Below are 24,175 nucleotides of genomic sequence, written 5' to 3'. Positions count from 1 at the left end.
AAAGTTTAAAAAATAATGTTTAAAAAAATAATAATGTTTAAAAAAAAAAGAAAACATCTGCCACCATTTTTTAAAAAAAACAACTAGAGTTACCAATTACTTTTTGGAAGTACAAGCCATATCATCTACACAATGATACAACCAAATTCCTGCAAAAGTACATTCTGCAAAGTTTTGCAAAGTATTGATTACAAGATTTTGTAAAATCAGCAAAGAATTTCAACCTACGTATTTTGGTTCCTCCAAAACCTGGAATTATGCCTGGATGTAAAAAATTTCATAAGTCAAAGAAAGTCATCCTGAAATTAGTGACACAAACAATGAGAAAGGAGGGGAAAAAACGAATGTTACCTGGAACATACTTATTAGTAAATAAGGAACATCAGGTTCTTTCCAATAATTAAAATATATTAATTAGTTCTTGACAATATCTTTCAAAAATTAACTATACAGATTTAAAAATACATATTTAGAGGCCTTAAACTATATTATATAAAATTGCTAAAAGTAATTCAGTAATATTAGAATACAGTATAAAACATGTTTTTCTCAGAGGGAAAAATTTGTGAAATTGTAACACGCTAATTAAATGAATGTTGCATGGAGTACAATCAAGAAAACTACCTCTAGAACCTTTCAAGACAGAGGGCAGGAGAAATGTACTCTGAGACATTGTCTAGGCTTGATACATTAACTGGAACAGGAGTTTCTATTTCAGGGCACTAATCTACTTTGTATTTATATTTACATTTATATTTATATTTATATTTATATTTATATTTATATTTACTTGTATTGATTTGTACTTAACCACTAGAAAGGAATGGAAACTTTTGATGTTATTCTAAGTACCAGTCAAGAGAAAATTAACAATTACCAATTGATGGCAATCTTGAACAATTTTAAGGGGAGGGTCCTCTTCTTCAAAAGAGAATGTTTAAAAGTGCATCAGAGTAAAAAGAAGTTGTCTTTTCCTTTTTTCTTTTTTTTTTTTAATACAATTTAAGTAAAAGCCTTTCTTGTACCTAATAGAACAGATTTCAACACTCTCTCAACCTGGAATTTGAGTTGACTAAGAGAAAACAGAGTTGATCTTTCTCCTTTAAAAGTTCCCACATTTATGACTGAGACATAGAAACACTTACCTGGGTTAAAGACAACAGAGTTTAAGAAAGTTTTAACAAACAAGATATGCCAACCAACCAAGCACTGCAGTATCCGACCACCTTGGGACAAAGGCTTCACAAGGGGCAGAAGGAACAGCCTAGCCTGTCACCTTCTTGTTATCTGACACCGTATTAATATTAGCCATTAGAAGTTTGTCAAACTGGGGAAGGTCAGTGAAGGGGAGATGTTTCATGCTAAACCTTTCCTGAAGGACTAGTTTTGGCACTACTGTAGTAAGAGGGATGCCAATAGTAGTGGAAAATAACAGCTCTTGCAAACACAATGTCAAGTTAAGATGTGTCTTCAAGAAAATGCCAATTTTCCGACTACGAAAATAACAAGTAGGTAAGTCTGCACATGCAAATTACCACAGCAAGCAAAACTTCCAGGGTTAGGTTTGGAACTCGACTGTCACCAAGACACTACTACCTTGTTGTTACCTAAATAAACTTGCTAACAGGAAAAGAAAAACTGGTTAAATAAAACGAGTGACAGTTCAGGACCCCTTCAAACCGCGAGAAACTTGTTCGGACCGACGGTGCCACCTCCGGAGTCCGGGTCGCGAGCCGCCCGGGTCGGGTGTCTGCGCGAGGACCGGCCCCGTCCGTCATCTGGCGATTACCTCGGGCTGCAGCCGTCCGCGGGATCCTCCTTCCCGGGGTGCCCCCGCGGTCCGGGCGGCGTCCGGAGGCGACGCGGTGGCGGGAGCCCGGCGCGGGTGGTGACTCGGGCTGGTCCCGGGCGCAGGCGGCGCGGGGAAGGAAGCGGCTGCCGGGCGAGCGTGGAGGGCGCGCCGGGGACTCGCGCGCTCGCCCCGACGCGCACCGCGTCCCGGGAACCGCCCGGCCGCGCCGCCGCGTCCCGGCTCCCGGCCCGAGAGCGCCCCCGCCCGGAGAGGAGGAGAGGAACCCGGCGGGACACCCCGACTGGAGGCCCCTCCATGGGCTGTGCCAAGGAGTGAATTGCTCAGAGAGCCCAAAGTAGGACGCAGGCACAGAGGATGGTTTACTCCCCAATCCTAAAACGGTGGGTGGGAAGAGGCCCATTATTCGCCTCATAATATAAACTTATTATCAAAACAGGTGACTGTCATTTTGGCCTGACAGTGAATGAGTCCAGATCACATGTCTCCGTTGGGTTTCGTCGGACCCTCAGCAAGTGTCTTTAGGATTGTATGTTCCTGACGCTAAAAATGACAGAGAGCCCCAAGGAAAAGGCTGAGATGTTGCTTCTCTGTCCTCAGAATCCAGCACAAATTCCCTGAACATAGTAGGCACATGGTAACTGATGGTTTTGTTGCATGTACAGAATGAACTGATGCAGAGAGGAAAGCGGGTATTTCCCTTTCTAAATGACCATTGCCCAGGCTTTAGCAGGCAAATACAAGACCACCAATTTAATACTATTTTTGTTGTTTTGTTTTCCAGAATCAGCATTTGATTAGGGGGCTGAGACACCCCCACCTCCACCAGCCCTTTGCTTCTGGTAACCGAAAACAAAGAGGAGCCGTTTCTCCATTTCTGTCACCCTATACAAATTCCTGACCTGACCTCGGGTGATATGATACAGACTTGCGCTGATGTCATTGTACCCCCACCCCCCGCCCCACAATATAGATACTGTTTCAGAGATGATTGTGGCAGAAATCAAGCTCCCCAGAGACAAAAAAGATAGCTATCCCTATCAGAATTTTTGCATTCACTTGGATTGGACAAGAGTATACATTCACACTCCACATCTATGTTAATTCTCCAGCCTCTTTTAACTCTCCAGCCACCCGGTGTAATGGAATCTGAAAAAATCCAAACCAGCTGGACATCCGACAGAATGTAACAGTGGTCCACATAATAATCCTTTGCTAAGCAAACTGGATGGACAAGAAGTGACTAGTATCTTGGCAGCCTTGGTAAAACACATGGACTCTAGAAGGTGGTACATAAATCCTACAAAGATACATATCAGAAAAACTTTTAGAAGTCCTAAGGTCTGGGACCTGTTAAGATATCCCTTCAAAGTAAAGGAAGAACTACTACATCTTATACTTTTCACTGCTAAAAAGGAAGCTGAATGCCTGGTATGCCTTTTTGAATTCTGGAAGCCACATATTCCATGTTTGGGAATACTGCTTTGACCAATACATCAGGTAGCCATAAATGTCACCAGCTGTGTGGGGACAAGAGCAGGAAAATACTGTAGTAAGTTTGGGCTGCAGTGCAGTGTTTAATCCTAGTAAGTCCTGTGGAACTAGAGGTTTAAGTGGGAAAAGATGCCATTTAGAGTTATTCAAACCCATGCTGCTGATACTGATACCAAAGGTTGTTTTTTTTTTTTTTCTTATTTTTTTCCTTTTTAAAATTTACATCCAAATTAGTTAGCATATAGTGCAACAATGATTTCAGGAGTAGATTCCTTAGTGCCCCTTACCCATTTAGCCCATCCCCCCTCCTACAACCCCTCAAGTAACCCTCAGTTTGTTCTCCATATTTATGAGTCTCTTCTGTTTTGTTCCTCTCCCTGTTTTTATATTATTTTTGTTTCCCTTCCTTTATGTTCATCGTTTTTAACACCAAAAATTATTCAGAGCTTTTTTCCTCATAGGGATCTCAGATAATCATTCAAGTCTTAAATTTCACATACATAAATACAAACTGTCATTTTTATTAATATTGTAAAGTGCTAATAAAAGTTATGACATCCCTGGGGCACCAGGGTGGCTCAGTCAGTCCAAGGTGCGACTTTTGATTTCAGCTCCGGTCATGATATCATGGTTGCGGGATCGAGCCCCATGTCAAATTCCACACTGACCATGGAGCCTGCTTAAGATTCTCTCTCTCCCTCTGCCCCTCCCACTGTGCTTGCTTGCATGCACATGCTCTCTCTCTCTCTCTCTCAAAAAAAAAAAAAAAAAAGTTATGACAGCACAAATTTACCACTTCCTTAGCATAAGCTTTTTAAAGGTTGAAAATTTGCTAAGTCATTCTCTGGGAGATATTTTATTAAAATGCTAATAAAATCCAAATGCTATCCTTTCTGCACAGTTTATTTAACTCTCAACTTCTCCAGGGATTGTCTCCTGGATTAATGAGATCACCATTCTCCTCTCATGTCATAGCATATTCTGTCTATGCTAGTGATGCTCTTTTTGGCACTTTAGAATCACCTCAGGAGAGTAAACAGCCTGCTGCTGAGGCCATGCAGTTCAATCAGAATTTCTCAGAAGGGACTTAAACATAATTTTTTTTCTTTTCTTTTTTTTTATTATTTTTTTAACTCTCCTAGTGATTCCAATTAGAAACCAGGTTAAAGAACTACTGGTATATACATTTTAGAGGGCATTACACACTTGCTACTTCCTTACATCCCTGACTCCCTAACAGAATCTCCCTGAGTGAACTTTTCCATCCTATTATTCATTTACTGATCTGCATGATAGATATTTATTATGTGATTTGCTAGACAGTTGGTTGACAAACACAGCCTTTTAACACATAAAAACTTCTTAACAGAGGGCGTCTTGGTGGCTCAGTTAAGTGTCTGACTCTTGGTTTCAGCTCAAGCCGTGATCTTGTGGCTTCATGAGTTTGAACCCTGCACTGGGCTCTGCCCTGGCAGTGTGGAGTCTGCTTGGGATTCTCTCTCTGTCCCTCTCTCTGTGTCCCTCTCCTCCTCATGCTGTCTCTGTCTCTCTCAAAATAAATATATAGACTTAAAAAAATTCTTAATAGAAATACCTTTTGCACTAAACAGGTTGGCTGATTATCATTGTCTTTAGTATACATTGTTCTGAATTAAAGAAATCTTGTACATTTAATTGTACTGTATCCTCAATAAACAAAAAATGAATGAAATATGCATACATTACACGCAAAGAGGAAGAAAAGATAGTATTTTATGGAGGGTGCATTGTTATAAAGTATCGCTCTCCAATTCAAGGTGAAAATAATTATTTGTACTCAAAAGCTGTTACATTTAAGAGGCATTTCACAAAGTTAAAATAAAAACAAAAGATAAACTGAACTGCTCCCTTTTTGGAAATTTTTATCAAGTTTATACCAACTTTTTGATACTACAAGCCTGTAGGAACAAGGATCGAGATGTGCATATTTAGGGTACATAAAGACATAGCTGCAAAATATTTGTATTTGATAACTTCTACCTAATAAAATTTTGTTCGTAACTGATTTGATTTTCTACTGGGAAAACCAAAGAACAACTAATATCAATGAGGTGACATCATACTTTTTAAATATTTAATGATTTTCATCTCATTAAACACTGAGATTGCTGCATTATTACAAATCTTAGAAGTGAATATATTAACTTGTTCAACCTGTAAGTCAGTTACAGAGAGAAGCCCCAAGTCTATTCTTTTGACTCAAAATTTCTCTTCTGACTAAAAATAAACCCACAAATCGGGAGCAGGGGAAGGGCACTTCTATAGTGGTGGTAAGGTGTTATAATAACCATCCCAGATATTTAAGGAATAAAAATTTCTAATAAAAAAGATTATAAAAGAATACTATAAAAAGTTACATGTCAACAAATGGATAAATTCCTAGAAATATAGTTTTCCAAAACTGAACTGGGAGGAAGTAGAAAAACAAAAATGATAAAAAGAATAATTTTTTCTCACATAAATTTCTGAAAGCAGATTATTGTTTTCAAACAGTCCAACAAAGCTTTTACAATATCTCATTTTTTTCTTTCTCTGAAAGAAAAAAAGTATAAATAAATAGAATGTTGTTTGTAATTGATACATTTTTAGATACAATTTCTTTCATGCTTAAGCAAGAGCTAATCAGTTGACAAATCTGCCTACACATGGTGAAGTACAAAGCCGATGAAAAGGGAAATTTCTATTATTGTTCTTCCTTTCATTGGCAACTCACTTAATATTTTTGGTATAGAAACTCTAGAATCCATTTTGATATATTGTATACTCTGAGTTTTTATATAAAATCAAATATTTCAATAATTTGTCATTTTGTGAATAATTTACATCTCAGAATTACAGAGTAGTGATTTTTTTCCATACTAATGTTCATTTATTAATGGCAAATTGCTGCCAAATATGTCTTGCAAGGAATGTTCCTTGAAAACTCTCTGTAAATTCATGACCCAAAGGTCTTATTTTTTATTCCCAGCTATACCTTAATTAAGATCTGATATGTGGTTTAAGGTAACCACATATCAGATCTTAATTATCCTTCTCTGTAGCCACAACCACAATAATATGAAAATAGCCAAAATGACTGCTGTGTAGCTTGGTAGGTAAAGCCAAGTACTCCCAAGAATAAAGAGTGACATTTCTAGCTAACGATGTTAATAATCTATGATCAAGAATTACTATGAACTCTGAACTAATCTATAATTCATTTATCATATACCCATTATACTGTAGGAACTTTGTGGTAAAGTGGAAAAAGCCTGAAGCTTGGAATGATGGGTCTCTTTCTGTTGAAGTCCCTGTTTCTCAAATGACTTTCCTGGATAAAGAGACATTTGGAGATGAAGATTCTCCAGATCCTTCATCAAAACAGCAGATTCTTACAAAATTCCCCTGAGTATGAATTTAGCTTGAGTTTTAAATGTATCACTTCATAACAACACATTGTGCTTACTCTCAACAGCAGAGTAAACATGCCTAATTTCTTTGCACACATGAAGAAAATACAGTTGAAAACTTTTCTATCTATATTTAAAATTTTTTAATGTTTATTTCTTTTGCAAGAGAGAAGGAAAGAAGAAAGAGCCAGAGAGTGGAAAGAGAGAGAAGAGGGGCAGAGAAAGAGGGAGAGAGAGAATCCCAAGCAGGCTCCACACTGTCAGCACAGACCCCAAAGTGGGGGTCGATCCCACAAACTGTGAGATCATGACCTGAGCCAAGATCAAGAGTCAGAAGCTGAACTGACTGAGCCACCCAGGCACCTCATTTTTTTTTTAATTCAAAGGAAGAAAGTTTTATGTAGAGTAGAAATCAAGAATTCTGGGTAAGACAATGTGAGATGGTGTTTGAGATCTGGGACATCTGAGGATACTATGGATAATCCTCCCCTTACATCCTGCCCAAATTTTTATAGAGGTGAAATAATCAGCTTTAAGATTCTATAAATATAAGATTAAAGAAAAGAAATAAAACAGGGACATATGGGGGAGGAATTTTTGATCAGAAATGAGAAAAAACACTTTATTCACTTTTGCCTTGGGAGTAATGTCATTTATATGAAGAGATCACATCTTAAAAAGCATTGTGTTCAGTCCAACATTTTATTTATCACTATAATGATACTCTTCCACTGGCCTGAGTTACAAAAATGATTTTAGTTTAGATAGAAGATCCTAGCTGTAGTTCATAATTTCCATCTCTGGGAAAAATCATCTCATGTGTCTCCTAAATGTTTATTACAATGATGACTTTTAACTCAAATATAGCACACACATGAGAACATTTTGGCATCCCAGTGCTGAAATATTAGTGTATGAAGTAAATATTTCAAATAGAAAAAGAATTTCTAATGTCCCGGTAATAAAAGAAAAGACATGATGGGAGGATGCTTTTTTAGAGGAAAGACTGCCTGAAGTGTGTATACAAAAATGCCCAAGATTTTTCAGAACCCAGGAAGACTGAAAACAAAAACAAAAACAAAAAACAAAAAACAAAAAACAAAAACAATAGCATTGTGGAAATATTCCTAAATTTCTAAAAAAAGTTTTTTTTTTTTTTAAGGAAGTGAATCACTTACAGTGAAATTTTAGGATGAACTAGATTGGTAAAGGGTAGATTCTCACTTTGATCTGCCCGTTTTAGTCCTATTTTCCGACTTTGGTGTGGTACCAAGGATATAGATATAAATAAATATTTATATTTATCAAATTATATAAAATGACTCTTAGATTCTCCTGTCCAGTTAGTAAAACTGTCAAGTTATTTTATTTGCAAATGAAAATGTAACTGAGTAAGTTTGCACTGTGTTCAGTTCCATTGACCCCCCAGTTTTTCTTTCTGGTTTCTTTTTAGAGTGGCAACAAAATCATGGCAGCACTTAGCCTCATGTCTTCTCGCAGTAACATGCAAAAGCTGAAAGGGGAAATGTTTGTCTTTGTGTGCTCGTTTTTGTGTTTCTCCTAAACTTTTCTAGTACTCTGCATTTCTATTCCCTTAACGTTGTCCAGTATCACTTCATGCAGCCATGAATGTCTTTTTTTTAAGTGCCAATCTATGTGACTTCTTTATTAGACACACACTACTGTATTACATGTTATTTCACCAGTGAATTTTCTTCTACATTTTGTCAAAATAGCTTTGAAAACAGTTCTTCAAGGAGTATCCTGACCCATCGAGAGAAGTATAGTAATAGAAAATAAAAGTGAAATCAATGAGAGACACTGAAATCATTCCTAAAATAGATTATTAGTGACAAGAAGCAATCAACGTACAATCTGTTGATAGTGTAAGATATGCAGAAAAGGAATTGAAACTTTTATGCCACTGAAAATGAGTGATTTAATGTGTCAGTTCTGTTACACTGCCTGATAAAAATATTACTGGTGGTAAATTTAGACACTAAAAGATTGAAACAATTCTGTTTCATTATGTTAGCCAGGCATATAGTATGCTAATATTAGGAATGTTTTTAACACAAATTTTCTTGTTATATTATTTTTCCATTTTTGTAACTCAGATAGCCATTTGAATCTTGTTCTGAATAATAAATTAGTAGAAGTGAAGTATAAACCTTTGACAAAAGTATACTTACTTTTCTTGGTCTAACTGCTATATTATTTCCTATCATTGATATAAATGCTGCTCAAGGTACTTATATCCAAGCATGTATGATACAAATGGAGCACACACAAAATAACTCATGCATAACTACAATTTTCAAGAGAAGGTTCAAGAGACCAGACATCAACATGGTTATGTGAAGTCTCTTAATTTTTTAATGTTGGAAATTATTATAAAACAAATAACAATATGACCCAAGAAAAACAAATTTGCAGATCATATCTGATGTCAGCCTCTGCTGACTTCTGGGTGTAGTTATATTATTTTACAAAAGATACAATTCGTTTTTTTTAATAAGAAGAGTTTTTTGTTTTTTTTTTTAAGTTTTAAATGTTTATTTTTTGAAAGGGGGGGGGCGGAATGGAGGGGCAGAGAGAAAGGGAGACACAGAAGCCAAAGCAGGCTTCAGGCTCTGAGCTGTCAGCACAGAGCCTGATGCAGGGCTCGAACTCACAGACTGAGAGATCATGACCTGAGCTGAAGGCAGACACTTAACCAACTCAGCCCCCCAGGTGCTTCAGAAAAGATATAATTCTTGTAAAATGAATCACAGCTAATTTGTCACAAAGCTGGCAATAGAAAGAGGGTTCATCCATCATTCCTTAAACACACACACGCAAACACACACAAACACACACACACACATAAGCACACATATACACCCATTAATACTAATGAAAACATTCTTTAATGCCTATTTTTAAAAAAAATATATTTTAATTATTGCCTGAGTATAATATAATAGCCTATAAATATTTCTGGGCATTTGGATCTGCCAAACAGAAAATATTTTATTCTCTGGATATTTAATAATTCTAGAATATCTGAAAATTCTAAAGCTCATTTTTTTTTCAATGTTTATTTATTTTTGGGACAGAGAGAGACAGAGCATGAACAGGGGAGGGGCAGAGAGAGAGGGAGACACAGAATCGGAAACAGGCTCCAGGCTCTGAGCCATCAGCCCAGAGCCTGACGTGGGGCTCAAACCCACGGACCGCGAGATTGTGACCTGGCTGAAGTCGGACGCTCAACCGACTGCGCCACCCAGGTGCCCCCTAAAGCTCATTTTTAATGGAATCTCCTAAACCTCCACTTTGCTAAAAAAGGACAAAATAATTCTGAGTATGGAGAATTCCATTTGTATTACAACAGATTATTCTCTCAAAAACCGAAATCAGAAAGAAGTGGAAATGTATCCACCTTTCTACATCCCAAATGGTGTTGGCATTTGAGGACAATTATTTACATGGAGATTTGTGTGCTGCATAGCTTATTTATCAAATGTGTATTCTAAGCAGTGGATTTCAGAATGTTGACATCCGTGTTTTCCTGCAGTTGTCAAAATAATAAATGATGTACAATATCATTTATACTTTCAAATTCTTTATGTATAATTGATCATATCCTCCAGCCTAACTCTGAGATTTTGCTTGCATTCTGAATGCCTTCTCAATGTCATCTTTCTTTCTATTATCTCCTTTCCTTTGCTATCTTAACACTTCTAGGCATGCCAGGTAACTCAGTGGCATATTTATTTATAATAAATTTCCACATATGCTAAAACATTATCATAAGGAAAGACTCAGAAAAATAAACCCCTTGACTATGGGTCCTCTTGACTGTCCACTGAGTTGTCCTATTTTTGCATTTCTCTTCTCCAGTCTATTCCACATTCTATGTGGAATGATTCTTCCCCAAACACTGCTTTGATTAGGTCATTCCTCTGCTTAAAACCCAAGACGCTCCTCATTACCTAGAATTCTATCTACAAACTTTTCCTAAAATTGTCTCAACCTTAGTTTTAATTCAGAATATTCTCTATGCTTTCTCTATTAAAATGAAAATTATAGAAACTATATTTAGAATATAGAAACTATAGAATGTAGAAACTATAAATAGAAACTATTTATTAATTGTATCTTAACCTTATTTGGCCAATCTTTTAGATACTTGTTTCACTTCCTAGAGTTCTTGACAAATACTTTTTCACATTAAACAAGGTCATATTGGCAAATATTAATTTTTCTTTTTAAATATGGGTATTTCCCCCTCATTATTGTAAGCAAAAGGCCTTTATTTTTCCTTAACACAAGGAAATGTGTTTTTCCCAGACAGAAAGTAGAAAGTTGTTCATAGACTTCTTATTTTCCTGGCTGTGTTTTTTGTTTTTTGTTTTGTTTTGTTTTGTTTGTTTTTGTTTTTGTTTTTGTTTTTCAAGAAGGCAAATGTCCTGGTGGGTTTTGTGATTTGGCTAAGGGGAGAGAAGGGAAAATACTATCCTGGGATGGAAGAAAAAGAGTAAAAGAGAGGGGAAGCTCATGAGTTGGAGGGGAAAGACTGGCAGTTAGCTAGCACACTCCTGGATACAGTCTTAGGGCAGGTACAAAAATCTCGGATGACAATGACTTGATTCCAGCTACATCTGGGAAGGAGAGACATGGTGCCATGTTTCCCAGACAAGCAAAGATTATTCTGTTCAATGTGGCATGAAAGTAGTAGTCAGCTGCATTCAAGGGACTACAGTCTTGAATGCACTGAACTACATTTAATCTGAATATAATAACTTTACATCTTTTTCACATCCAAGTATGGAGAATAAGATATTATATCCTCATTCACAGATCCCATTCATTCTCCAAGGCTGAATTAAAACTCTGCCTTTGCTCCATTTTTTTTCTGAAATATTCCTAGCTTAATTCATTCCTTTTCTGTATATTGATTTAGCTTGATGATTATCATTCTCCTCACTTATTGATACTTAAAATATTTTAAAATAATTTCTTATAAGAAAATATTTTATAACAGAATGTTGAGCCTGAAAATAATGTTTAATGTCTCAACCAACCCAATGCTGATTTTCAACATTTCTTGGAATCTCATGAGAACCAGGATTGTTTCCTGAGCAATGTTGATAACCAATATTAGTAAGTTTTTGAATTAGTAATTTATTTTATTTTATTAAAAATAGGTCCATCAACTGATGAGTGGATAAAGAAGATGTGGTTTATATATTCAACGGAATACAACTTGGCAATGAGAAAGAATGAAATCATGCCATTTGCAGCAATGTGGATGGAACTGGAAGGTATTATTCTGAATGAAATAATTCAGTCAGAGAAGAACAGATATATGTTTTCACTTATATGTGGATATTGAAAAACTGAACAGAAGACCATGGGGGGAAGGGAAGGGGAAAGAATAGTTACAAAGAGAGAGGGAGGGAGGCAAACCACAAGAGACTCTTAAATACGGAGAATGAACTGAGGTTTGGTGGGGGCGGGGGAGAGGGAAATGGGTGATGGGCACTGAGGAGGGCCTTGTTGAGATGAGCCCTGGGTGTTGTACATAAGCCAATTTGACAATAAATTATATGCATAAAAATAAATAAAAATATATACGTATATACATATATACATATACATTATATATATATATATATATATATATATATGGCAATTTCTGCTTAAGTATGAAATGCATTCAATACAATCTGATAAACAAACAAATGCTCTGGAAGTCCGTCAATATTCTAATGGGAATGTTCTGCTCTACTTGGTTGTTTCCCTGGTGAATACATTTTAGATCATATTGGAACTGAAAATAATTCAAAACGGAAAAAATAAATCCCATTAATGTTCATAGTCATTTCTAAAATGCAAAACTCTATTTCACTCATATATTGTAAATACAAGTCAAGTTCCTCATTCCCTATTGATTTCTGTGATATAACAATCTCCCTTAATCCCTGCTTTTGGATGTCCAATCTATACAGCTGGGCCCTTTAAACCTCTACATCTAGGCTGAGCAGTGCCTGCGGTTCTGAGATAAATCATGCCCTCCATTCAGGTCGCAGACCTCCTTTATGTCAGTCTCACTCTAGCCCAAGGCAGGTAATTAGATTTTTGTCTTGTTGGTAAAAACAGCCATTCCCTTAAGGACACTGGTAGTTTCTGTCTGGTCTTTTAGTCTCCTTGCTTACCCAAACAATACACTGGATGTTTTATACATAGTATTTTATTTAATACAGATAAAAGCATTAAACTGTTTTCAGAATATTGGTTTCAGAAATAACAGTAAAATTATTAGCTTCAAAAGAGTAAATATTTGTTGAGCTGTCACTACTGTTTTTAGTAAATATTATAAATGCAATAGGTGATAAATAAATATATTGTGGATTGGATATCTGATTGTTTCACATAATATCCATTTCACCTTTCAGACAGTTCTCTGATTCCATCCTTTCTCAGTCCAAAATGTTCAAACTTTCTGTGTCATATCCTTATGGAAGAACAATAAACTGTCAGGCAAATACTCCCACATACACACAAAACAAAGAAGTTCAGAAAATATCAATTACTGCTATTAACCATGATGCATTGTGATAATTACCCTTGAATTCTATTCTAGTATTTTATTTTTTAAAATGATGTAGAAATTGATGTATTGATTTTGACCCACTATTAAGACATCATCTGCAGTCTGAAAAATGTTCTTCACATAAGTAGGATCTGACTGCAGGGATGACCATCATACTGGCAGTAGTGATGAATTCCGGGATGAACATATAACCCAGCCACATCTCAGGAGATAAAAGGAAATTTTTATTGGTATATGATCATACAAACTGGAGACTTTATCTGTGTGAAAATTATGGTTCACACTTACACTACAGGAGACAGCATGGAGACCTGGAAAAAAAAATATGACTCTTTCACTCATATGTGGAATTTAAGAAACAAAGTAGATGAACATAGGGAAAGGAGAGAGAGAGAGAGAGAAAGAGAGAGAGAGAGAGAGAAGCAAACCATGAGAGAGATTCTTAATGATAGAGAAGCTGAGGGTTTGCTGGAGGGGTGTTGGGGGGGGGGATGGGCTAAATGGGTGATAGGTATTAAGGAGGGCACTTGTGATGAGCACTGGGGGTTATATGCAAGTGATGAATCGATAAATTTTATGCCTGACACAAAAGAGAGAAGGAAGGAAGGAAGGAAGGAAGGAAGGAAGGAAGGAAAAAGGAAGGCAGAAAGAAAGAAAGAAAGAAAGAAAGAAAATAGGACTCTCATGACATTATATGTTATGGTATCAAGCTTTGCCTGAAATTAGCCATTTCTGGGCTTTCAGTTATGCACACCAGTAAATTCCCTTTAGTGTTTAAGTAACTTTGTCACTTTCAATTAAAAAAAAATTTAATGCTTATTTATTTTTGAGACAGAGACAGAGCATGAGCAGGAGAGGGAAAGAGAGAGGGAGACAGAATCTGAAGCAGGCTCTGGTCTCTGAGCCATCAGCACAGAGCCTGATGTGGGGCTTGAACCCACGGACTGCGAGATCATGACCTGAGTCAAAGTCAGATGCCCAACCGACTGAGCCACCCAGGTACTCCATGTCACTTTCAATTTTTAAAGAGACTTTTTTCTTTTTTAATGTGTATATCCATAGAAGTTGATCTTGTAGAATGAAATTTAAATTAAACTTTTTTTTTTAATTTTACCAACTGGATACTATTTATTTATAAAAAAACTGAAATAACTGAAAGAGGGATACCATTTTTCAAGACTCTAACATGTGATTGTGAGCTATTCACAGGTAATGGGGTGGAATAGCTTATTTTAAATTTATTGCTTGCCTCAGTGAAATCTGAGTCAAACAATACCACTTTGTTACTGACAACTCAAGCCCCTAAGGAGCAAATTATTCCCAAATGACTCATAACTACAAGTAGTGAGAGCTATATTTGTGAGGACAGGTATCACAACTATTTGAAATGAAACTGGCATTTCTGGCATTTACACCTGGATTTTCTCAGGATATTTCCTGTGTGCTCCCAAAGCCTATTGGAATAAATCTGAGGAATATTTGATATGATCCTATAGATTCTTTATAAAAGTGGGGAAAGAAGAGAACACCAGTGCCAGGATAGGCTAGTGAAGGGATCCCTGGCCTGGGTGAGGCACCCTATGTAACAAAGGAGTTAGTATCCCTTTCAGGCCAAATTCTGGGGCGCCTGGGTGGCTCAGTCAATTGAGCATCCCATTTCAGCTCAGGTCATGATCTCATGGCTCATGCCCATCATCGGGCTCACTGCTATCAGCACAAAGCCCATTTCAGATCCTCTGCCCCCACTGTCTCTGGCCCTCCCATGCTCACACACTCTCTCTCTCTCAAAAGTAAATAAACATTAAAAAAAAAAAAAGACACTAGGAAGTTACAAAGAAGGATGAAACTCAGAGGTCTGGTGTTCAGAGACCAATCAGAAAAAAAAAAAGTTTTTTTTAATTGTTTGTTTAACTTAGGGATAGGTTATAATTTTAGAGATGATGGAATAAAATTACATATGCTTTTATTTACAGACAATATAGTTTTTTATCTAGAAAACTTGATGGAACCTACAAAAAAGCTACCTGAAATAACAAATGAGTTTTAAATTTTCAGGAGAGAAGACCAACCTACAAAATTCTGTTGCCTTTATATATAGTAGCTATAGAAAATTAGAAACTTGAGATTTAAAAACAGTACCATGTGGTATAACATTACAATTTGAAATAGTAAATATGGCAAAAGTTGTCTAAGAATTCTACACTAAAAAATACAAAATATTACAGATAAAAATCAAAAAACACCTAAATTTACCTTGTTCATGGGATCAAGGACCCACTATTATTAAATTAATTCAACATTTGCAGATGCCCTTGAGGATTCTTTCTTTCTTTCTTTCTTTCTTTCTTTCTTTCTTTTTTTTTTCATTTATCTTTCAAATAATTTTCAAAGTTTCTCATTTTGATCTCAGGCAAGGACGGAGCTCTATTCTTCCAAATTAATTATTAGAGTCAATGCAACACCATTCAAAGCCCCAGTAGAGTTTTGTAGAAATTAAGAAGCTTTTATTTAAAATTTCAAAATATAATGCCATGTATGTAGAATAGTCCTGGAAAAATAATACTAGAAGGAAGTCCTCCCTTTACTAAAATCCTCCACCTTTTTCTTTCTCTCTGAGGTGGGGGTATGGGGAGTAGGGGTTGGAGTGGATCTCTCTGGAAGAGGTTTACCTCAAACCTCTGGCAACCAAGGTTTCTCTGCTTCCCTGATTAACTCTACTAGATGTCCTACCAGTTTGAGTGCTGGCACCAAACCCCACCAGAATAGTCAGGCATTGCATATCAAAAGGCAACTACCAGGAGAACTAAAAGCAACTCTCCAACTGACTTTCTATTTTTTTTAAATTTATTTTGAGAGAGAACATGAGAAGAGGAGGGGCAGATAGTGAGGGAGACAGAGAATCCCAGGCAGGTTCCATGCTGCCAGCACAGAGCCCAACGTGGGGCTCGATCTCAAATGCAGGAGCAGTGACATCATGCCCTGAGCTGAAATCAAAAGTCAGATGCTTAGCCCACTAAGCCAGCCAGGTGCCCCTTCCTTACTGTGTTTTAAATGCACCCTTGCCTCAGGCTGCAGCTACCCACAGCCCAACACACAACAGTTCAAAGAACCTTTTACCCCAAAGGGTTGTCTCACAGCTTTCTCTCATTTGTTCTCTACAGTTTCTCAAATTTTAGATCATGTAGAAGGAAGCCTGTTTAAATTCAGTATCTTGTAAGAAACAAAAATGGGCATTAAAGACATTATTTTTCCCCAGAGAGATTTATAACCTTGGAAGGAGCTGATTTCTCAAGCTGTCTTACCTTGCCTGGCTATGGTAAGTAAGCCTGTCTGCAGAATTGAATAAGAAAAGCACACCAAAACATTGCTAGGATTAAGCTATATATGTCTGTCTGTGTGTTTCTATCTGTGCCTTATGTATCTGTGTGCTGTTCATGTGTGCCAGGGAGATAGATAGAAGGATCAATGGCGTGTTCATGAATCTGGATGCTGTGCCTGATGCATCCCTGAACTTTCCAGTTAATGATACAATAAATTGCCTCCTCTTTTGCATGCTAGTTTGAGTTGGATTTCTGATCCTGAAAACAAAAGAGTTTTACTTAATAGGCAAGACATTTCTGGATGGAGCCAGTATTATTAGTGTGCTGTTTGTGACACTTTTTAAACTGCAAGAACCAGGTGATCAACTCTACCTTGCTATAAGTCTGTCCCTGACTGAGATCAAAATGAGAAACTCTGAAAATTATTTGAAAGATATCTGTCTAAAAAGAAAAAGAAAGTCATATGCTATGCAGCCTCAAGGGCATCTAAAAAACATTGAATTAATTTATGACTCTGATAAAGAATTAGGATATATTTCATTATTTCATTATTTTTTTTCTTTACTCGCATGCAAAACATGGTAGTGCTATTGCTCAGGCATTGTATTTTTATTATTATATAAATTATTTTAAAGTGAATAAAATTGGGGAAAACACCATTAAGTTTTAGTTTCTAAAAATGAAAACAACATTGTAGTGTGTTAGACATCAGTATGAACCTGAGAAGCAAATCTTTATGCTAGAAAGCAGTAACTAGGTCTGAAGATCATTTTTGTGTTTTTCCAGAATATAGAGGACACTTCACTTAACTAATCCTTCTATATCCACCCCCTGCCCTCACAGCTGCAGTTCGTGCCCAGGTTTCAAGGATGGCAGCTGCAAGAGTTGGAGAAAACAAGAAGTGGAGAAAATAGGGGTGACCTTGAACCTTGGCCCTTTGTGTCAATAAGACTTCAGGATCAGTAGAGGAAAGAGGGATCCCAATGGAACCCATCTCTGAGGGATTGTCATGGCATGTAGCAGGGCATGTAGCTCTTGGCCAGACCTAGGGCTCCATCCTTGAAACACAGTGCGAATTTGGAGTCTGACCTTGACTTGACATGACTGCCTCTTTGGGGCAGTTCAAGTTCCTATCACAATATTCATAAGCCTGTTAATTTCCTTCTTTAGGGGAGGTGATGGTGTTGCAACCCCTTTCTGTGTTTTCCAGAGCCTGGGTGAGAAATACTCAGGCATTTTGCAACTTCCTGCATCCCTGGAAGCTAGGAGAATAAAGGGGACCTACCTGCATGCCTGCTTAAATACGAGGATATAGTCTGTGCCATACTGGAGGACTGAGCCATGAGAAATTCTTCTTGATGCTTATCTGGGCACACCGACCATCCGGGGTACCACTTTGGAATGACATTGATTATATATACCCCAAGCTGAGGAAGGTGGACATATATATTCATTTAATAATTAAATGAGATAAATTAAATGACACATTATGATATTTGGCTTATGATAGTTACTGAATGGTTGTAAACATAGTTATTATTATTATGACTATTACTACCATTATGACCGCAGTTTTACCTCAGCCAGGCTCTGATTGTATTTTGTTTCAATGTTTAACCTTTGAGCCACCTAGGGCATTTTTCTTCCATTCCACGGAGCAACGCACCAGCAGATAGCCTATAATACATAACATTATGCTTTATTCCATAATACACTTTTAATTTTTGTCAATGGCTGGATGAGTCCTTAAGTTTAACAAAATTGTTCTCAAATATGTATTCCATGCATCCAAGAATCCATGTGCATCTGTCATCACCATGGAAAAAGAAAACAGAACAGCTTATCCTAGTGAGTGATATTTTAATTAAACTTCGGATTTACCCATGTCCTGACTTTTAAATGCCAGCTTTCTTTTCTTTAGATTCTGTTTTTACAGATACAACTTTGTTTGATTCTATCATAGGAAGTGTTAGGATGGAAGTTACAGATGTTCTCAGTCTGTGTGCATTTAAGCATTGCCAGCCACTTGAGGATGGCTCTTGGCAAAGTCAAAGCTGTTGAAACACACAGGTTGCGCCATATGCAAAATGTTGTGCCCCTCGCTACACTTCCTTCAACTTCAAACACTTTGGAGCCAATGACTTGGAACATGATGTCATATAGAGCTGGGTTATACACTACAATGAAAGGGAAAAACTTAACAGGTAATAAACTTTTATAGTTCTTTTGTATGGTGTGGTTGACAGAGAAACAATTAAAATCCATAGTGTATTCCTTTTTTCTTGTTCTATTTTCTTTGAACTCAGGGCCATGTAAAACTTACTAAATCAGTTAAGTTTGAGCATAAGTTTTCATATCAAATTACTATTGTTCTTGCACTGTTTTGTGAAAGTTACAGGATGTTTGCACAGGCATCACATCTAACCCACCCTTTGGCCTGTGTTTGAACAGAAACAGTGAGCTTTTCCAGGGCTGCAAAAATTATGAAATATAAGACTAGATGCTGACCTTTTTCCTATGGTTATGAAAAGGAAAGGAAAGACAGAGGTCTAAATGATGTTCTCTCATTGCACTTAGAGGTCCCATTCAAATATTTGCTTACTCTAAAATAATCTAAACAGTCCTAGTATATATTATACTGATGCCAACCTCCACTTGCAAATTTATACTGTTTTGCCTGCTTCATAATTAACTTCAGACAAACAGTATAAAAATAGCACAAAGTACATACCATTGTTACAAAAAGAAAAAGCTACTAATCCAGTTTTGTAAATGGTGGAAACCTTGATATAGGAAGAATAGGGTATATTGGTGTGTTGATGCATGCAACACAAAGATGTTGGTGATAAAACATAATCTCTGTATATAAGGTTAGTTCAGGACTATTAGATTAGATAAAAATAAATATGGGAATGTTTTTCTTAAAATGTACTTGATACTAACTTTTTTTAAAGAGCAAAATGTTTCATGTTGCTTTAGCAATGGTGGTTACATGACTGATATTGGGATTCTAGTTTTCTTGTAGCCACTGATCTTATTAGCTAAGTCCCTTCATTTACTTTATGATCCCCCGAACCATTTGCTGGTAAAAATATTTTGCCTGACTATGCCCTGAGAGTTTCTCCTTTCTTTATTCTTTTCTTCAACTACAAGAAATGTATTTTGTGTACTGTTAAAAATTTGGGGTCAGGGCACCTGGGTGGCTCAGTCGGTTAAGCATCTGACTTTGGCTCAGGTCATGATCTGCTCGTGAGTTCGAGCCCTTCATCGGGCTCTGTGCTGACAACTCAGAGCCTGGAACCTGCTTCCAATTATGTATCTCCCTCTCTCTCTGCCCCTCCCCTGCTCACACTCTGTCACTTTCTCTCTCTCAAAAATAAACATTAATTTTTTTTTAACTGGGTCCATGGTTAATCTGTAAACATCTGGTGAACAATGGCTATAGGCAAAGAACTGGAATGTGCAGGACACAAAGAAAGTGGTTTGGAAGAAAAATACTGCATGATTTTGCATTGGTAACTTTTGATAAATGCTTTTCATTTAGAATAAGGCCTGAGTGGAGGATTTTTCTCTTACATAACCCCCTTAAGGCATCCAAAACATTCACTCTACATGAGGGTGTTTGAGGTGCAAAGAGATATTTTTTAAGTGTTTATTTATTTTTGAGAAGACAGAGAGTGAGCAGGGGAGGGGCAGAGAGAGAAGGAGACACAGAATCTGAAGCAGGCTCCAGGCTCCAGGCTCCAAGCTGTGAGTACGGAGCCCAACGCAGGGCTCAATCACGGACCATGAGATCATGACCTGAGCCGAAGCCAGACACTTAACTGACTGAGACACCAGGCGCCCCCAGGTACAAAGAGATTTTAAGACATGTCCTCTATGCTCCCCACTCAGGCGGCCAACTCTGACAGTAACTGGAGCTGCCGTTGATGCCACTGTGTCTTGCAGAATGCAAATTTTTTCTGCCTTTGTGCTTTCTTCACAAACATTTGATACATCTTTATGAAAGATTTCTGGTTATCAATACAATAAAATAATTTCCATACCTAGAGAAATGACCCAAAATAAAAGTTTATGTTAACCAATTTAAAGAATTTTTGCCAAAATAAATACCCTCACATGACAAGTGCTGTCTCCAGTTTCCGTGTAAGTCGAGTTCTCTTCAGTTTGCATGGGTCCTGGATCCTCTTCTCATGGATGCCTTCCTTGTGTTTACTTTAGGAGTGAATTATAGGGTGAAAAAAGGAACACGAAACAAGGAAAGCATATAAACAACCAGTGAGGAAATTGAAACGAATGATCTACCTACATAGGAAACAAAAGAGTTAAAATAGTTAGAAAAATATATAAATGATATATATATATATATGTATGTGTATATATGTGTGTGTGTATATATATATATATATATATATATATATATAAAGATTATTGTTACTATGAAGGGGGGGGAACCTGTTTCAGAGTATATGAAATTATAAACTTGCCAATTCCATTTATTTTATCCCATACATTTAATGAGGTCTCATTAAAAATACCAATAGAATTGCACACAAGTGTGTGTGTGCTCTAAATGATTCAAAAACTTACATAGAAAAATGTGCACAAAGATCCTGGGTGATAAGAAAAGGGCGAGTGCTGTGGAGCAACTCGGCATACAGGTTAAAGGGATATAATAGCATTCAGAAATAGATACCCAGATATATAAGAATTCATTCTACTTCTGGATGGCATTTTAAATGAGTGGCAAAATGTGAGTTACTTGATATTTTTTTGTCAGGAAATTGAGTAGCTATACCATGTGAAAATCCTACCAAATCAATTCTGGATGAATAAGGTATTAAATTGATGATATTTAACCATAAAATTATTAGAATAAAGCAAGGAGTGTAAAATGGTATAATTTCCAATGGACAATTAATACAAAGTTTTTAGACATGGTAAAATGTTGATAAAAATAAAAATATTCTTCAAGAAATAAAATAATGTGAAATACCTTTTACATATCTCTGGGGGAATCCTAAGCATTTCATTACACATGGTAAACTTTAGTCTTTGATAAGTATTCCCCCATTTTGAATGGCCCCTGCTGCTCACATTCTCATTCTAAGTGATTTCTGCTTTCCCATGTTATGTAGATTTTCCAGTGCATACAAAATGTAGATATTGGTGATATATAACAGTAGTTAATTTTCCCTCACACATAGAATGTTTGAAAGAGTGAGATTACTTTTTTTCTCTTTAATATTTCCAAAATTTTCCAACAACCTAATACTTGGCTGAGGCCAAGGAAGATTCAGATTCCTTTATATCTATCTGGGGACTCTGGTTGTAGCCCCCCTGTGATCTACAGTTGAGAAGGTCTTTGTGATTTCAGGGGAAGGTGAGAATGTTTGGAAAACATTATGAGTCAAACTGAGTCCCCCAAGAAGAGTATGTTGAAGATCTAACCCCCAACACCTTAGAATGTGACCTTATTTGAAAACAGGGTTTTCACAGATTTAAGTAAGTTAAGATGAGGTCATTAGAGTGGGCCTTAATCCACTATGACTGGTGTCCTTAATAAAAGGGAATTCGGTGCACAAACACAGAGGGAACATATTGTGAAAACACACGTAAAGAATACCTTGTGAAGGAGAATTGGAATGAAACATCTACAAATCAAGGAATGTGTGAGGCTATCAGAAGTTAGAAAGAGGCCTGGAATACCTCTTTCTTTAGTGTCTTCAGAGGGAGCAAGTTCCTGCTGTCATCTTGATTTTGGACTTCTGGCCTCTGGGTGGAGACATGAGACAATAAAAGCTGCTGCTTTAAGTCACCCACTCCGTGACACTTTATTACAGTAGTCCTAGGAAACTAATACAGTACACAAGGTCTTTATGGAGCAAGAAAAGAGACCAACGGAGTCTGAATTTCCTTCATTTTTCTGAACTACTTTTTTTCTGATTCTGTGAGCCCATGTGGAGAAGAGCAGAGCCCAAAAGCACTGTTTCCTGGAGAACTCTTTGAGGTACGTGGAGGGATATGAACAATAGTACTGTCCAGGATGCTTAAACTGAAAAATGCATACAAATTGAAACTGAGTTCATTCTCATTTTTACTACTGCATTTTTGAACTTTGAGGATTGTGCACCTTTGGAGCCAGCATGTCTGGTGACTTCACATGGTAGGTGCCATCAGGAATGGTGGCAGTGAGGCATTGTCTTGCACACTGATGAGCAGGACATATTGCCAAGAGGAAGCTGGGGCAAGACAGGAAGGTCGGCAGACATTTCAGGGTATTATGGCTTAAATAAGTTTTGAGAGCTCATGTGGGCCATCCCTAGGAATTACTGAGAAATACATGATACCATGAAAAAACTGGAGAATTTCCCCAAATAACTGGGGACATGAGCAAGTTATTTCTGTTATTATTAGTGATTCCTATCTGCCTCCATAGCCTGAATCCTAAGGACAATGAGTTTACTCTTGCCTAATTCTGACTAAAAATCAATGATTCTGCTTTGACTTTTAGTTTGGTCAAGACTTACTACTTATCTAACCCCCTACCATTAGTAAACACTTTTTTTCATTCATTCTTCAATTATATATTTACTTGGCTTCTAGCAACAAGCATTTAATAAGTACCACAAAAAGTTATAGTATTTATACCTACAGTGGTTTTTAGTAGGAAGCCAACAAGCATATTGACAACCATAATATGATACAATATTTCAAAAAGTTTAGGGGCTCTATTTACAGAGTTAAAAAGTCATATAGAGAAATGGAAGCTTTATTCAGCTTAGAGTAGCCAGGGAGGATCTCCCACAGGAAGTGAAACCTGTTATAAAGGAAGATTAAATGATTTCCAGATGGTGAGGAGAAGGGGAATTCCTAGGCAGAGGCAACAGTACATGCAAATGATAAGAGAATTGTTAGTGAACTACAGATGACTTTAAATTTCTTCAGCATTTAAGACGAGATGCATGAGGTGAAAGATGAAGTTAACTGATATTTAGGACACACATAATAAAATTATCTTTATGCATACTATATACTTTATCACTGGAAATCACTGAAAATTGAAGAGTATAAGATTGGTAAGACTTTTGTGAAGCATAAAAGATTGATAATATTATGTATCATAAAAAATATAAAAAGTACACATGGCTGTTCATAAACATTCCCCAATGTAGGTTTCCATCTCTCTTCTTACTTTCTTGGGCATCTTTTTCATTTACTTAGTTACACCTTGAATGCTCAGTGTCAATGTCCCATGAAAAGACTCTTTGGATGAAGAAAATCCATCAAATGAAACCTGGGAGGCCATGTGAGAATAAAGTGCTCTCATATAACTGCCAGGGTTCTTATTTTTTAAGTGCACAAAAAACCATCTGGAATCTACTGCTTGAGAAACATAGTAAGAAAGACCATCCTCACAAAAAAGTCTCTCTACAAATTACCTCAGTGCATGTAACTTCTAAGTTAAGGTTAACAAATAAACAGTCAACTATACATTTCAGCGTTTCTTTACTTTCTTTACTTC

This window comes from Prionailurus bengalensis, chromosome B1 (genome assembly GCF_016509475.1).
Source record: "Prionailurus bengalensis isolate Pbe53 chromosome B1, Fcat_Pben_1.1_paternal_pri, whole genome shotgun sequence".
Taxonomy (NCBI): Eukaryota; Metazoa; Chordata; class Mammalia; order Carnivora; family Felidae; genus Prionailurus; species Prionailurus bengalensis.
This window is presented reverse-complemented; position numbering follows the sequence as displayed.